At 39.8% G+C, this 18,204-nt stretch overlaps 2 pseudogenes; both read left to right on the forward strand.

Annotated features, from left to right (window-relative positions):
- Positions 1-1,874: 1,874 nt before the first annotated feature.
- LOC102700996 lies at positions 1,875-6,761 on the forward strand (annotated as a pseudogene).
- A 6,833-nt stretch (positions 6,762-13,594) lies between these two features.
- On the forward strand, positions 13,595-15,168 carry LOC102700714 (annotated as a pseudogene).
- The last annotated feature ends 3,036 nt before the right edge of the window (positions 15,169-18,204 follow it).

Consider the following 18,204-nt stretch of genomic DNA (forward strand, 5'->3'; position numbering starts at 1 on the left):
GAGACCAATTTGATTGATATTTCACTGAAGTTTGATTAAATTGACAAATGTAGTAAAATTTGAACTAAATTCAGCTCAAATCTGAAGTAATTAGCTCAAATCTAAATTAATTTAAACAAATTTTTGACATGGTTTTGCCTACTTTTTAACAAAATTTTGACAGCATATTGCACAAAATTGCCAAACTACACATAGTGAGGTGAATATAAAAAAAATGTTCATGTAAAAATAGCACATAATCATCTATAATCATCTCCGAACTACACATCCACAGATCAACACATAATTATATGGGATAACACAAATAATAATACACAAACATACAAATATATACAACATTCAACAAAATTCAACTTTGTCAGACAACAACAATGAACTTGTTCAAAATGAGCATGAATATCTACTGCACATCTTTTCAAACAACATCATTGAATAAAGGTTGCAAGGAGGAAACCTCTCCATGCCTGCTATCGGCTCGATCCCGATGGTGGTCGCAGGACGTCCATGGGGGTCGGCCTTCCACAGCCACCCACTTGCCTCCCCACTGGCCGTCACGCCGCCGGCCTCCTACTACCTCCCCACGACCACCGTGAGCCGCCGCCTCCCCGCTGCTGCCGCGAACCTCCATGGGCCGCCACCTCCCCGCGAGCTGCTGCTGCGCTGCCGTGCCACGCCTCCCCACGAGTGGCCGCCGCGTCGAATCGCCGCCGCGAGACGCCTCTCCATTGGTTGCCGTTGCCGCCCCACCGCGCGCGCGCTGCCCCTGCCGGTCGCCGTCGCCTCCGCTCGACGGCGACTCCGCACACGCCGTGGCGCCCTCCCGCCGCCTTGCGCCTGTGAACCGAGGGAGAGAGATAGCAGATAAGGTTTGAGAGCGATGACATATTGGTTTTTTCGCGTGTTCTTTTCTTTTTTTTAAAATTTTTTTCGCTTCTAACCAATCAAACAGGGCCTTTATTTTTAAAAAACAGGGTCAAAGATACAATGTAAAAAAATTATGAAATGCGTAGTTAGGTTTTAAAACATGATCAATTATGCAATAGCCCTTTATAAAAATGCAACCCACCTTCAAACTTGCTTAACAAAATACCACTGTATTTAAAGTTGTATTCTTATTTTTTTCATCCAAAAACACGCGAAATGTAAAAAATACCCCCTTCTATTGTGAATTGTGAATAGACTGGAAATGGTCTTGCCTTTACAGATCTAGTTGCTCCTCCTACAGCCACAGCCCACGCCCCGCCGGTTCACCGCCGATCTTCTCGCCCGCCGGCGCTGCCTTCCTTGCCCACCGCCGCGTTTCCCCCGCTCACCGCCTATCTTCTCGACCGCCGGCGCCACCTTTCCTGCCCGCCACCGCCTTCCTCCCGGTTCACCGCTCATCTTCCCGGCCACTGACCCCGCCTTTCACGTCTGCCGCTGGAAGACTCCAGATGACACCGCATCCCCCGGCCTCCCGACCGCTGCCGCGCCCCCCGGCCACCTCTCTTAGCCTCCGCGTCCCTCGGCCTCCCGCCCGCCGCTTCCTCCTCTGGTCGCCACGCATCCCCTTGCAGTCGCAGCTAGGTCGCCTTCTCAGGCCCGGCGCCAACTTGCCTGCCCCCGCCCTCCCCCGGCATCCGCGGCCTTCCCCGGGCACCGTGGCCAGCTCGCCGGCTAAGAGTGGTGATGCCGGTTCGCCGGCTAAGAGTGTTCATGGATAGATGAGGGACATTTTTTACATTTAGCGTATTTTGGATAAAAAATATTCAGCTTCAGTGACATTTTTAACAAGTTAAATGAGGAATGATATTTTTAACAAGTTAAATGAGGAATGATATTTTTATAAAATCATGCTGGATGATGTCAGCTGAATAGAGTGGCATATAATCAAATTTCTCCCCTCCCAAAAAGAGGAAGGGGAATGGCCACCAAAACCCCAAACCCCCCGCCGCGTGCGGCGAGCCTCGCCGGAGCGCGCTGCCGCCGGTCACCATGCTCAGCCTTTCCTTCTCGCGGAACCCGCTGCGCTCTTCCGCCGGCCCCGTCCCGTTCCACTGCGACGAGGAGCGCCCCTGCTTACGCTTACTCGAGCCTCCCCCTCCCCCTCCCCCACCCCTTTCGCATTCCGGCCTGCGTTTCTCCTTTTTTTTTTTTCCTTCTTCTTTTGCTTGTTATAAGTACTGAAGCCTGCCGCCGGCGTCTCCGCGCTCAGGTCGATCTGTTCAAATGGTGGCTGGAGAGGGTGGAAGGGGATGATCGGAAGGTTCGCGTCGCCGGCCATGCGGAAAGGTGAAGCGTTTCTTGATAAAAGAAAGGAGTTTTTTTTTTGTGTGTGTTTTTGTATGTGTGTGGGGTTGATGTCTCTCGATCGATAGGCTTGGCACCCACAAAAGATTTCGGGTCACCAGTCGGATCGGGAACACCGGATTGACATTTGATCATATATAGTGGAAGTTGCGACTCTGACCAGCATGACATTACCTGTAGGAGGACATCCTTTTTCGTTCAGAGCCACCATTGTGTTTATCCATGTGGGAATCGGCGCGAGCAAGAACCTTTTTTTTATTCCATCTTGGTTTTCTTTTCTTTTTCACGCTAATTTCGAAGCATTTGCTTTCTTTCAAGTTTATTTGGTACATGAAGTGGCATGAAGAACTGCTCCCTTGAGCTGACTTTGGGTGGCAGTGAAGGAGAGGTCATGCGCGCAAACTAGATGCAGAAATCTGCAGTGTGCATATAACATGAATCGTAGAAGTGAAGGTCTGGATAAATTTAAAATGGACGTGTTGCCCATAGTTATAGGAATCAATTGATCAAGGCACACATAGAAACATTCCCTACCTGACCGCCTGCTAGATCTTTGTGAAAGGTGTGCCTATACGATTGTTTGATACTCCAGTCCAAAACATGCTTCAACTTGTGCCTTATGGTGTTACTCTTGCATTTTAGTTGTGTCTTGGAGACCATGAAACTGTCGTGGGGTTATGTAGCTCGTTGTTTTGAAACAGATTGAGCATCGCCTTGTAGCCATGATCCTCCTATTTTGGAATCACCAGTATTGTTTCTCAATTTGTTTCTTGTTTTAAATGCCAATTTCTGGTATTTTAATGAAGTTATTGGTTGCTCATGTATAACAGCGGCCACAAACTTCATCTATTCACTTCTGCACCTATTGTTAAACGTCATGAAGCTTGTTTTCTTGAAGCTGAAGACAGTGTCATAGTGTTAATTAATGGCCCACTAGATCTTTCACAAATGCAAAAACATGGATATTCGCTTGAGGTATGCACATTTTTCAGTGTTTCTTGGCTTATGGACCACTTAAATGGACAATGTCATGAACTGCCTGGCCAAAGACCTGTTTCTCTCATTTGTTCTGTGTATCTATCCTACTGTGTTAGTATTTGCTGATAGATAACAGGAATATCATATGATTCAAAAAAGTCACGCATTACCTATATTAACTTTGGAAATTTTGTCTGCTTGGTAACTTATGTTGAAATTCATGTCCAAAAATGTTCTACTTCTGTAACTGCAGTTATACATGACATGGTCTTTAATGTGCAAACAATGCAGGTCTGCGAAAAATTCATGGTTGGATTTCCATACTTCTGGGAGAGCTACATCTTAGGATCTCAAGCAAGCTCTTGTAAAACTAGCAAGTCACAAGATAGTTCAACTAAGTTTTATTTGGAGAAATTTCAGGTAGGAAACTTTATTGATAAAGTTGGATGTTCTTTCATAGCGAGCCTTCTGAACAACGGTATATGTTTCTCAGGCGATGCTGGTTCCTTTGAAAATGTTTTCTATTTTATCAAATAAAAAACCAAGATTTGAGGAATACGCCTGTGACCTTGACATTTCAGCAAAGGAAAATACTATTGCTTTCAATGAAGGAAATGAAGGATCTTCAGCTGTATGTAACAAGGTGGGGAATGGGAAGATAGACTTGATCGTGGAGAGCACTTCGAAAGATAGAGATCATGGCGTGACTTCTACAGAAGAATTTATGAGGGACAAGACTTCTGAACAAGCTGGAAATCAGAATGAATTTATCCATCCAGATGTAGAAGATAAGGAGGCTGCCAGTCATCTTGTCAACTCCGATTCGATTTACGATAAGTCCACTGATAATTTGACCTTTGGGATGGGAGATGGAAGTACCAATGCTGGAAGTTCAGTGGGTCAGGGATCTGAAGAGGTTTTAGCCACTGTGCTATCTGGAAGGGCTAATTTCTCCTCAGACGATTGTTTGGACAATATTCTGCCCATAAGTACATGCAATAGCAATAATTGTGTGGAAAATCAAACTTGCCTGGAAATAGCTCAGCACATAACATTGAATGAGGAGGTTGTACAAAATGTAGATATGTCAACTTCAGTTCATTCAGATGGGGAATCCCTGAGAAATGTGAGCTTTAAACCATTTGTTAGGTTAATCAATGTTGAAACCCCATTTAGCTACTTCTTGTACGTATGCAGTTTATGTGCTGATAATGCCCCTATTAGTTTTCCATTGTTTGGTCATTTGTTGATGTTGGAATAGTTTAAACAAACTTCTTCTACTTATGAGACAAGGTTATTTCATTAAGATATTTCAACAAGCATAACAATGCTGCATATAACCTGTAACACTATGATATAAAAATAAATAATCAACACAATGTAGCATCTTTGTGCAAGCAAAGAGGCATCATATTTAGCATGTTTCTTAGTTGTGTTCCTCATGATACACATCTATAAAAGGCTTGATAATGTTTATCTGGAAAAGCAGCCTGTAGGCCCAGCAAAGGAGCAGATATCAAAGTCCGATGTGTTGCAGGTGCTCGTAGATGGCCTAAGAAGCATGTTGGCTCAGCACAGGAGCAAAGACCTGAATGTTACATGTCACCTGGTGCTACTAGATCGTCAATGATCAGGACTCCAGTACCATATGTAAGGATTAATTCACATCCTTTTTATTCTTTAAAAGTTAAAAATATTTAGTACCTGTAACCAGTTGAAGAGTTATTGAAGGCAAAGCAAGAAAAGGGCAATTGCAAATCTCAGTCATTAGGACTAAATTAAGCATGAACAATCCAAGATTGACACATAATTACAATCTTCAAACTTATTGTTATTAGCAGCCTAGGTGGTGGGCACCTCCTCTGGCAGTAGACTCTAGATCCTCCACGTATCCTTCAGCAGTGACGTTATCAGCAATAGCACTTTGCTGCTTGACATGCTTTTTCTATTGTGGAAGTAAATATCCAGTATGATATAAAGGCTACTTTACTAGCTCTACTATATTTATAAATTACCGTGCTATCCTTTCAGGAGATAGTTCTGTTAAGCTGTTGGGTTTGAAAATTTGTCTGATGATTTACCGCTGTTTGAACTATTCAATTAGGGTTGCCAATTCTTTCTGCCCATGTCATCTGCATGTATTTATCTGGCTACCCTATGTAAATCAGTCTGCATCAGTATGATATATTTTTGCTTATATATATCCCTGTAATATTTTCGGAACATCTCAGGCGCATTGTTCTCCTCTTACCCGTGCCAAGGCCAAGTCATCATCAGTTTCAACACCTGAATCTCTCGAACTGAGAAGAACTAGATCAGGTAAAATATACATTTTGCTGCTGGACTCTGTTTATTGAATTATTTATCAATTGCAACTAAATCTAGGGCAATTCTTTTTGCAGGTCGTGTGGTAGTTCCCCCATTGGATCCTGGATGCCAAAGGATTATCTATGACAAAGTTAGTCAAGCAACATGAAATCTCTTTGCCATGTGATAAGATAGTCTCCATAATTAGCTTATATATGATTGCTAAAATTAATTAGTGTAGGTTCAAGGGATATTATCCAAGGCATCCAACCTATATGTGATTTGACGCAGTGTGTTCAAACCCTTTGCTCAGTGTGTCACTAAATGCTTTCCTTTTGTAGGATGGTTTGGTTTCAGGCGTGGCTGGTTTAGAGTTGCAATCACCTCTCAAAGGTTGATTTATTACTGCTGTTTCTAATTATGTTTTTTCCTCAAGAGACTCTGAAACAGCATGCTTCGGGGTAAATCATAATGATGTATGATTTTTCTGGCAGGGAGCAACTCAAGGACTCCTGCGAAGAAGAGAAGGGCTCACTGAGCATCTTCCATAGCCCACAGATCGCTTATATCCTCTTCGAAAATGTGGGCTCTTTTTCTGCAACATTTTGCCGATCTATCTGGAACTCCTAAGGTCTAGGATGGATGGTACATTCTATATATATACACCCAGTTTATTTGCAGCTAATTGTCGTTCCATAGCTGATTCTGATTGTAGGCCTTGGTATGGAAGATGTATTGAGGGTTAAAAACGAATAATGCTGCTAGTGCGACTGTTAGTTGCAGCACCTCTTTACCTCCATTGTCGCCACAACTACTAACAAGTTTGTTTTTGCATCACCAGTCGCAGGAGTCTGCTCCTGGTACTACCAGTGGCAGTAATATATATGTGCTGTCAAATATGAAATTTATCCAAGCCTTAGAGGAATTTGTGTTAAATCTTTTTTTGTGGTACTGAAATACCTTCATGAACCTGAGTGTGGATCTCTTGTCCATGGCATGAATCTGGACGGTGTTGGCTGCGGCTGAATGGAGTATGGAGAAGAGATGCACATCAGCAACAGCTTATGCATATGTTTCGTGCATTGTTTATTCGAAGAGATTCTATAGTTTGCCATTGGCAAGTGTAGATTCTACAGAACCCCTTTGACAAATATACAAGGGATTTTCTTCACTTTTTTTAATCACTTACAAAATGCTCTGAAAATATGATTGCATGATAGTATTTTCATGGAAAATCTGTTGATTTTATTTCATGGAGAATCTGTTAAATATCATGTTAATATTCAAAATATTTACATTTTTGCTTGCTGAGTAAAACGTTTTTTTGGAGTTCGATTATGCAGACTTTTAGACGATATTTGCTTCCCCAAAATTGCCAGTTTCATTTTTCTCATATTAAGTCGACTGATGGTAGTTATAGTTTAAATTAGAATGAGGGGAAAGAAAGACCAAAGTGTCTAATTAATAAGTAGGTTTAGTGTGCAGATAGTTAAGAGGTACCAAAGCTAATATGTGGTGGATTATCAGATAAAGAGATACAAATCAACTTATTTTGAGACAAATGTTACAGTAGTATAGAGTTCTTTGAGTTTGTTTTTCTTTCATTATCCTTAAAAATCAGAGTAAATTGTATTTTGTGCTAAGAAAAAATACATTGGTTTTCAAATTACGCTAGCCTGAGCATACACTTCCACTTTGCACTGGTGTTTTCCGTTTAACACCAGAACATGCCATCAATCCTATAGAAACTTCGTGGAATTTTATAAAATATAAATGAAAGTTCATAAAACATGGTCTAAATTCAACATTCCTAAAGTTCCAATCATATTTTACAATATTTTCCTCCGGTTTTATGAAGTAACCTAGGGTAAAAGTGAATTATTTTGATATACCCCGATTTGAGCTGAAACTTCATGCTCGAGCCAACCTCAGAAGAACTCTTAGATGATAAGTTTCAGGACAATTTCTTTTCTGAAAAAATTGACCGAATCAATTCGGTCATATAAAATGTGATAAATCATTAACGTATAATTAATCACATATTAATTATTTTAAACTTGAGAAAATGAGTTTATTTGTTGCTGTAAAACAATTGAACCAAGAGATTAAAAACCAATTTGTGGATAAAACTTTTATATACATGTTCAACCAATATAAAAGCAAAAGACTGAAAAATAAACTATAATAAAAAAACTCTCCAAATTGGCCTTAAATTTAAAATTTGGCTTATTAAAAAAAATAGATCTCCAAGAAAACAAAAAAAATTAGGCATAAAATCGTACTCATCCAAATTTTATATTTTATATAACACCATTGACTGTTTAACCGTTTGTTTTATTTTAAAAATTATTCAGATATGCAAAATATAGGTTATACTTAAAGTTGCAATAATAATAAATCAAATTATAACAAAATAATTAATAATTATTTAATTTTTAAAATTAAATAAATGATCAAACGTAAATATAAAAATAACAGCGACGAATAAAAAACATGAAGGAGCAATGACCGTTGCGTTTCGTCGGAAGAGCCTCCCAAACAAATCGTAGAAGGCAGAGGAGGTGCGAGGAGAGCTACCAAACAACGGCAACGGTAACCACCTCCTCCGCTCCCTCCCTCACCGGCGGTGGCCGGCTGTGCATGCGCGCCTACGGCGGCGGTACGGCGACCATCTGAGCGCCATCTCCTCTCATCCCCCTCGCGGCAAGGCCGCCTCCGAGCTCCGTAGCGAGAGAGAGGGGGGAGGCCCCTCTGTAAGAGCACTAGTTCATAACCAGGTAAGAAATTCATTTGTTATTCTTTTAGATTGCATATTTACAATTTGATCATATGCAATAACAAAATTAACTCTAATCGATAAAATTGGAACCACTTCTATTTAAGCAATAACCTGAACAAAAGTATACATATTTAATAATTTATTCACATATTAGTTTATTTATCATCACTAAATATAAATTTTGTTGAATTTTAACTCTATGTTTAGGCCTCCTAAAAATTCAAACCAAGTTTCAGCCTAACCCATTTCATCTTTTCACCAGATTTAAAATACTTGGAATGTGTGAAACTTTCAAAAATGAAAACTAGGTAACTCAATCTATCTCAACACCAAAACACACATTTTTCGCACTCTTGTAGCTTAATCAAATTGAATTTACCAAGAGAGGGAAATAAAATAAATTCTGAAAACTACAAGAGTGAATCTGTACTTAATTTTTCACCCACCTCTCTCACCCTCCTAAACAGCCACGACTTGGACCCACTTGTCACTGACCTTGGGTGCCTTTTTAGCACCAAACCACACCAATGAACGTCCTCCCCACCTCAGGACTTAAGGGAGACAGAGGAAACCTCCTCTTCTTCCTCCTCTTTCATTTTCACTGCTTGCCCTTTCTCTTCTTTCCCAAGCTGAGCACTTATCTCACTTCTCCTCCCCAAATCCCATCCAATAGCCCAAGATCAATCCCTGCATGTTAGACCACAACAATCCCCATCATTTAAGCTTTCCATCCATCCAAATATCTCGCACATGCATGGGTTCATGAGGGAGATCGGAGAGAAAATAGGTGGAGTTTGCTGCTGGTTGCAGGAGCAAAACAACCCTGTTTTTGCTCCATTTGGTGAGTTTCCTTCCCATCCATGGTGTTCCTCTTGTGTGTGCCATTATATTGAGCCTCCCTAGCTCTCTCTACAGGTCTCTGATGTAATATTTTGGATCAAGGAACAGCTGCAACCCGTTTCTCTTCATTCCAGCGATTTCAACCCCTCTCTCTCTTTCTTTACTCAGGTTGCTATCACCATTTGTTTTCTTAATCGATTTGTTCTTGTTCTATGGCTGATTTGTGCTCCAACTTTCACAACCTTAGCACCTCATCAACTGCATTTCACAGTGTATGCATTCATGGACTGCTTAAGTAAACTTTGTGAGTTGCCATTGGAAAGTAAGTTGCTGTCTTTGAGCTTCTTAGTCTTTAGGCTAACTAGAAATTTCAGGTTGTGACTTAATCCCTTGGTGATCTACCCCACACGTTGTCTTCACAAACCAATAGCTGAGATATATTGCCATCCTCATGTTCCTCAATCCCTAAACATTCAATTAAATCATTTGCTCAAGGGCTGCAAGCAGCAGTTTTCCTGTTTTCACTCTCTAGGTTTGATATATATATATACCCACTATCTTGTTAAAACTCCAAATTAAACAATCCAAATAGTTTTCATATAATCATTAAACTGCACTCTTTTATGTGAAACAAATTACAGTCATGTTGATTTGCTGAACCTTGTGGGAATCACCAAATGAGCTATTTTTATATGCAGTTTTGGCATAGGACCATTTTCAGTGTTTGATGCTCGTTATTTTCATATCTCCTAAATTGTTAGTGTTAATCTAGTGATTCTTTCACCTAAATCCAAGTTAACTTGTGCTCTACTCACTGTATTTATTTCATGATTTATTGATCATTTTGCATGTGCATGTTTATTTGGCTCTTATTCGCATATTGCTTCTTTTCGGTAGATTTGGAGAATCCGAAGAGCAACGAGCCATATCCAGAGGAGGATAGTGACTACCCTCAGCAGGAAGGCAAGCACCTAAGCATATAGAACCTATACTTTCTTTATAAATATCTTTGGTTGCAAAACTATACCTATATATATGCATGTGTTTCTTAGATGTTAAAACGTCGGTTTTGGGTGAATTGGTAGATCCTAATTATGCATTTATTCCCTGTTATGTTGCTGACCTTATGCCTTGTCACCACCGTATAGGAGTGTTAGGCTTGTTTACTTTATTCATGCTTAGCCATGCTTGGTGCTAATAGAAGTATAAGGATTGACAGTACTATCATTTGTGGTGTATAGACAACTTGTATTATGGGCATAAAACTTGAGCACTTACACTAAATTATGGTTGATCAAATATGTTGGACTTGGATGGGTGGTAGGGCGATGAAGGGAGGTTGGTTTCCCCTAATGCAAGTAGGCCCGTCTGGGTCGTTAAGGACCGAACATTTTGACATCTATTCAAGCACCCTTCATACTTACCACATGCTTTATTTGGGACCGGCTTGTTCTTTACTAGCTCTACTCTGATTATTTATACCACGTTGGAGAGATGTGAGGGCAGGTAACCCTTTGGAGTGCCTCGGGTGCCTATGTTGGCCGGGGGTGCCTCCCGCGTGGTGCGCCCGCCTTGGTCACATCACACATGCACGTGACTGAATCGTCGAGAACCCCGGCGTGGTATAGGTGGTTGGGGTGGGGTTAGGAAAGACATGTAATGAGCTTGTATCACTCGCGTACCGTATTCGACGGGGTGTGTAGCTTTTGATCCTCGTTCATTTCATGTGGGTACAGTTGTACACCTCTGATCAGAGTATAATCTATTCGAATAGCCGCGTCCTCGGTTATGGACATTGCTTGATGTGTTAGTCAGTTATGTTAGCATCAAATGTGGATTAATATGGATGAGTTTGTGGTTGATGGTGGTGTTGGCATGCTGTGCCATGATGGTGTGGACTTGGGTAGTCCCTTGTTGTTGGTGAGAGTGCTGTTTGGGCTCTTTTGCTTATGCGTTTCAGAATTGTATACTTGCTGTCCATAAGTTAAAATGATGTTATATTTACTATTACTTAACCTCTTTTACTGTTATTTGCTCAATAAAATTGGCTTTATGTAAATATTAAACCTAGATGTCTTAAGTTAAGGTAAACCTTGCATACTCCTCTCTCCTTTTTATATATAGTTTTGGGTAAGACTTGCGAGTACAATCTTGTACTTAATCCGGTGTCTGCAATTTCAGGTGAGGATTCTGGGTATGAGTTGTGCTTCTTGTGTGGTCACTGCTCTGCCGGGGGTGGCGAGGGCGGTGAGTGATCCCTTCTCTTGTAGCTTGGCACTTGCCCAGTTGGTTTGCCCTTGTGGGGTTGTGGCACCGCCGGCTTTTGTTTTATGCTTATGAGCTTTATTTGAGTCTTCCGCTGCTACTCATTTTGTGTATGTTGGGACCTTGGACCCTATGTTGTATCATGTACCTTGGCACTTATTATCCATGATATGATACTGTTATGACTATTAATTGCTTACGATGAAAAATGTGAGGCTAGTCATATTCGTGGGAACTAGCTAAGCATGAGTAACGGGTTTTGATCGCTTGAGATAATCGGGGATAACGCTTTGGATCGAGTCACTGGGGTATGCTTTTGGTCACCACCTTCGAGTGGTTGATGGGCATATGACGGAGTAGACTAGCAAGCTATCTTACGGTTATGTCTTGTGCTCACTACTCGGCATTCCGATTATTATAACAGAAGGTTGTCAACCGTGATCATGGACACATTGATGACGAGTGGCTATTTATGCGTATATGGATCTCACTCCTCCGATAGTATGTGACGGTCACGTTGGACATTGGATGTTATAATACTTGGGACACACCCTCCCTCTCGCCGGAAGCTAAACCCTAGCCGCTGTGCGTCCAAACTAACGGGCAACCAGCCACGCGCTTGTGCGGTACGTACGCTCCTTCTTACGCTTGCCTCTGCTTAGTTTCGTAGCGTGCCCCGCAGTGGCAGAGCCAGAACGAAAATATACCTATGGCGAACTTTAATACTACTAAATTCTAATTTGTATATAAGAACCATATATGTAAAATAAAATGAAGCTATAATACGTTAACTTATAAATCATCATGCGAATGATACTTCATATGAATCATAATACTTATAAATCATCTTCTGCGCGGCATACAACACTGAGTATGGCGAGGGGGTGTTCTGCTGGCTGCCAGGTATGGCGACCGCCATACCTCGCCATATTGGTGGCTCCGCCACTGCCCCCGCCCCCCCGGCCCGCTTTTTTTTGCTGCGAATTTGGTGGTCGGTAAAGGAAGGAGGCACACACCTCCAAACCAGTGTTGGAATTGTGGAGAGGAGTTCTTTCATGTTGATGGAGGATGGGGATGTTTTGGATTCTCTTCCTTTCATTTGGAGGGTTCTTGTCACTATACAAGATGGGATGATCTTTTTTTTTCCTTTTTTTTTGTTGGGTTGGGTGGGCAGAGGAGCGTAGTTCGTGATTTGAAACACATGGGGTTTGCTTTGAGCTGAGATTCTATATGGCCTTGTCTTCTGTGAATGTGGAATTTTGTTTATTTTCCTTGGCATGTCGTGTACATTCGTACCAACAAATTTGCACACATAAAAGTTTCTCATCTGACTGTTCTAAAGCAAAATTTCAAAGTTTGTAGCAGTTAATTTGGTCGTTTATATAGTTATCACAAAATCGGATGGTCCAGAAAATCTAAAGATCTCAAGGAGACAATGTTCTTAGCATTGCTCATTCAACTCAATATGGTTGAGGTATAGAACTAGTTGTATTTTCTTTAGACATCTAATTGCAGCTATATATATATCCGATTTTTTTTCCTTTAAAACCACCCACAATATGGAGGATTCTGGGATTTCGCTAAAGATACTAAGTTCTTGTTTTGGTTACATGTATTTTATTACACATTTTACGCTTGAGGAATTCACGGAAGCATGCTTTCACTCTTAGGCCACATTCGCTGGTGGGGGTTGTAAGATAACTTACCCGACGTAGAAAATGTAGCAATAGATTAGTACATGATTAATTAATTATTAATTATTAAAAGTATAAAATAGATTACTATGATTTTTTAAAACAACTTTTCTATAGAAATTTTTTTAAAAAACACCGTTTAGCAGTTTGGAAACATGCTCGCAGTAAATGAGGCGATTAAGTTAACTTGTGGTCCTTGGCGAACGTGGCCTTAGTATAATCGAAACACTGTTATGATGCATCGTTGTATGACACGCATGCAGGTCTGCTTGATCGCTATTCCAGTCACGTGTGACTAGAACAGTTTGTATGCCTGAGAAGCAAATTTGTGGATGTAGTCTCAACCTGGCTCTGTTGTCACCATTGGTCCAAAGAGTGTGTGCAATGCAACTCAAGCATCCTTGGAGAAGTTTGTGGAAGACATCCGCTTGCAACTGATCTCATGGGAAATGTTGTTAACACTGTAAAGAAGCTCTCAGGCAACAATGCTGATGCTATTCACTTACAGAGATGCTCTTGCTTGCCAAATAGGATACCTGAGATTAGACAAATATACATGCGATGAGAATGGGAGTTCAGTGACCAGAAAATCTGCTTCTGCTATAATAAACAGCCCTATTAATGGACACAAGGAGGTGGGTAATGAGGAAATGCACTTGACTGCTGACTGTACCTCTAAATCAGGGTGCAATGGTGATACTTGTACCAACAAGGAAAGAGAAACTCAGAATGAAACTAACCGCACTGACTCGAGACAAAATATGGATGCTAATAATTCCGACAATGTTGTTTTCATCTGCAATCAGACTGCTGGTCATATCTCCTTTGAATTGGGTGGTGAAAGCAAATGAAGTTCTGGAAGCTTAGCAGGTGTGACTTCTGAAGTTCTTGTTAGGTCCTTTAAAATGACAAAAGTTTTGCCATTTTAAAGTATTTTTTGGTAAAATAGATCTAAACACTAGGGTAAGAAAATGACAACTTTGCATTTGGTAGTCTAGAGTAGCAAATTTTAACAAAAAGTACATAGGGACACGGACCACTTCTCACTTTTGCCAAAAAATGACAACTTTTGCATGCCTCTAAACACCAACTTGCAAAAATACAAAATGGCAAAACTTTTGCCACCAAAATTTTTACCATTTGCCATTTGCTATTCCAAGTGCCTCTAAAGAGGGCCTTAGGGCATGTTTAGATCCATTTGGAATAGCAAATGGCAAATAACAAAAGTTTTGGCATTGCATTTTTGCAACTTGGTGTTTAGAGACATACAAAAGTTGCCATTTTTTGGCAAAAGTGAGAGGTGGTCCGTATCCCTATGCGTTTTTTTGATAAAATTTGCTACTCTAGACTGCCAAATGCAAAGTTGTCATTTTTTACCCTAGGGTTTAGATCTATTTTGCCAAAAAGTGTTCCAAAATATCAAAACTTTTGTCATTTTGAAGGACTAAACAGGGCCTTAGTAAAGCACCACCTAAAAAGAGATTATGTACAGACCATAATCTCCAAATACACGTGCGAGGAAAAGGTCAAGACTGTGCAGGGTTTCTCCTGCAAACAATTTGTTTGATCATGAGGCTTCTAATGACTTCATTAGTAGAGCTCATAATTTAGATTGTAGTCGTACATGATGAGATGGTACCAAATATAAAATACCTTGTGCTTCTTTAGATGTGAGAGGTTGTGAAGAGGGGAGTGAACAAGAAAAGAACTAAACGTGAGTCATCAAATCAGACAACGGGACTACATGGAAATACCGGAGCTTTAGTTGTAAGTGTAATTTTCTTCTCAGGGCATCTTAATATTAGCTCATTTATGTTAAGGACTTCAAGCGTTAACATATCTACTGTGGCTTTTCACAACTGGTTTTCTTTCTTCTACTGTTGTTGAAATCTTTTGTGCCCTTTTACCACTAAGACAAGTAACTTATCTCCTTTTCGTTTACTTTTCCAATACAAAAATACAAACAAATTCTCATTTCACAGTTTTTGTCCATGGCTTCTATAGATATTTGCGTAAAAGTGGGTGTGCTTTGATAGGATTATTGTGAGGTTCACAAATTTATTCATGGCTTCTTCATTGTTGGACAGGTGGTAAAGAGGCACATTAGTACGTCTGTGAATGTGGTGTGCATTGTCTACTTTCTTGTAATAAAAAAAATGGGTATTAGAGTTCTCAACGGCGCCAAAAGAAAATGGATATTTTCATCAAAAAATATCATAGCACAAAATAAGATATTTCACAGCTTGAAACTGCATAGCAAATTATGGCTGGATGTTACATGTTCAAACCAGAACTCCCTTTATAATGAGGAAATAGCTCCCTATTCCTATAGGTATTGCTGGTTCATATAGAATCCGTACAAAATTTCTTTTGAAATTCATGTCTGCCGAACTGCCTGCTAAGGTAACATACTATAGAAATAAACATTGGAATTCAGGATTATTCCATGATTCCTATTTCCAAGAAAGTCCATCTTTTAACGGAAAAATGAATAAAAATTAACCTCTCTTTTCCCACTAGCTCTCTATTGCATGGGTATAAGAACAAAAATAGGATTCCTAAAAAAAGAAAGATAAAGATATTGAAAAGAAAATTTGACTTTCGAAATCCATTTTTATGTGTAGCGGAAAGGGGTTGCGATTTCTTGTTTTTCCTATAGAACATCTAGTAACAAGAATATGAAATCATAAATAGCGAGAAATTCTTGCCTTGCACGATCTAAGTCTAAGGATATAAAAAAAATCCACTTATACAATTTCAAACCAGTGTAATCTATCAACTTATCTGTAAAACCCAGTAGATCAGACATACTTCTAGAACAAGATCGGACCAAATCAACATAGATCGGATGAAATAGAGATAATATGTACTTTAGAACAACATAATTATAGAAAACATAATGATCTATAAGGTTAACGAACAAACTAATAGGTTACTTAAGATAATGCTGGGAAAAACTCCAGCGGAAAGACTGTGAAAATACTCAATCTAATCTATAAACATAAACTCAACAAACCAGATTGATCGGACTAAACCGAGAAAGAATCAGCCGTGCAAAACTCATACCGATAGATTTAATAAAGTATCGGCATAACCTTGATCGAGAACTAGCTACTATCCCAAACTAATAAATAGATTGAAATAACAACAAGTCTCAGATAAATTATCGAATAAACTGGATAGAAGATCAAACTAAATCGACATAGTTCTATCTAGTCAATCCAACGGGTTGACAATCACGAATTCACATTGCGAAGCTGACAAACTTCGCGCCAAGAGCTCGTTCCTGTCGAAAGTTGTGGCGATGCATCGAAAGGTGTATTGATCATAAGATTATTGATATTCATTACAAGCTACGGAATGTTGTATTTATATCACTGAAACTAACTAGAATTGGATACCTATTCGTATCTATTATACTATATTTAAAGAAACTGCCTAAAACAAATTCTAATATTTACAAATATTACTTTATACGGATTCTATATGCTTCCTGAATCTATCTGCATCATTTTTAGACCCAATCGAACTCATCTCCCAATCCGAGTCGACTTCCATCGGCCTTATCCGATTCGCTTTTCAGCTAATTAGTCCGATTGCTTCAATTTTTGTCCGATTCGGTTGTTTTCTCCAGTTTTTCTCTCCAAGAGCTAATTCCAAATTATGGCGTTAACACCCATCCACCCATATACTTTGAATCAGACGCACCCTAAGATGTTAAATTAATATTTGTTGCTAATGTATTCCATAAGAAATTAAATATCAATGCATAGCGTTTGACACACCATAAATTTTAAGTCGAATAGATCAGTGGTGGTTTAGGGTTTATAATTGAATCTAATATGGTAATTTATCATGAAAGCTTATGGACTAGTTTGCAGTGTAGATTGTTGAAAAATTAAAAAAAAACAGTCTCCTTATAAATTAGTATAACTCACCTAGGCACACCCCCATATATATTAATATATACCAGCGCTCGTACGCGTGGACGCACATGCACCCCCTATACCAGCTCTAAACTATGTAGTTAACACTTATGTGGAACGAACCTTTTTTTGTCCCTGTATTTTGCACTGTGCTGCGCACATGTTGAATATATGAGAAGTTCACAAGACCCTTGGCAAAAGAAAAACGGAATTGCTATCTATGAACAAAATTCTCAGGATGTTTTCTTTTAAATTCATGACCTTTGGATCTTCAAGATTTGTGCCGAAAGTTGTTTGGGCCTCCCAACCCATGTACTTATCCATAGTGGGTTATTATTTGGGCTTCTTCTGGGCTTATTTTTTGGGTTGGGCTGTATATTTTTTAGTGCATCAAAACTTTATATGGGTCCAATTTTTTACTGTTGGGTTTTGAAATCCGTAGGCTGTAGCTTGATTTTGTGGATTGTGTTATTTACTGCCAAGGCCCACGTCTTATTATTGTTTTGAATTTTGCATGTTGCTACGCCTGGGAGGAGAGCCATTGCAATTATGCTAGGCCTAGCTTTATCTCGTGCATGGTACTTTTTCAGCTTTTCTCTTTTTATTTACTTTATTTGACTTAATTAACTTTTTCAATAATTTGATATTTTTATTTCACTTAAAAGTTTATATAATTATTCAATTCACATCTGCATTTGCATAATTAATTTTACTATTACCCATGGGATGGACAGATATTATCTCTGTTCTCTCTCTTCGCTGCTGTTACCAAATATCACCGAATACCAATGTCACCAAAAATTACTCCACCACCTTCTCCCTATTTTTGAGGCAGTGGGCCCATCTAATCATGGGCCCCACCAATTTTCAACTTTTGAGCTTCTCTCTGTTCAATCTGTGGTCGAGAGGGTAGAGAGGTAGTGAGCCATCTATCGTGGCCCCACCTTTTGAGCTTCTCTATGTTCAATCTGCAGTAGAGAGGGTAGAGAGGCAGTGAGCCGTCACATCGTGGGCCCTACCTTTTTTTTAGCCTTTTAAATTTTTGAAGACTGCGCCTGGGAGGGAGATAATTTTTTTTTACTGAGCAACGGTGGCTTCTCGATTTCCACGGTTGCTTCTCGATTTC

This window comes from Oryza brachyantha, chromosome 5 (assembly GCF_000231095.2).
Source record: "Oryza brachyantha chromosome 5, ObraRS2, whole genome shotgun sequence".
NCBI lineage: Eukaryota > Viridiplantae > Streptophyta > Magnoliopsida > Poales > Poaceae > Oryza > Oryza brachyantha.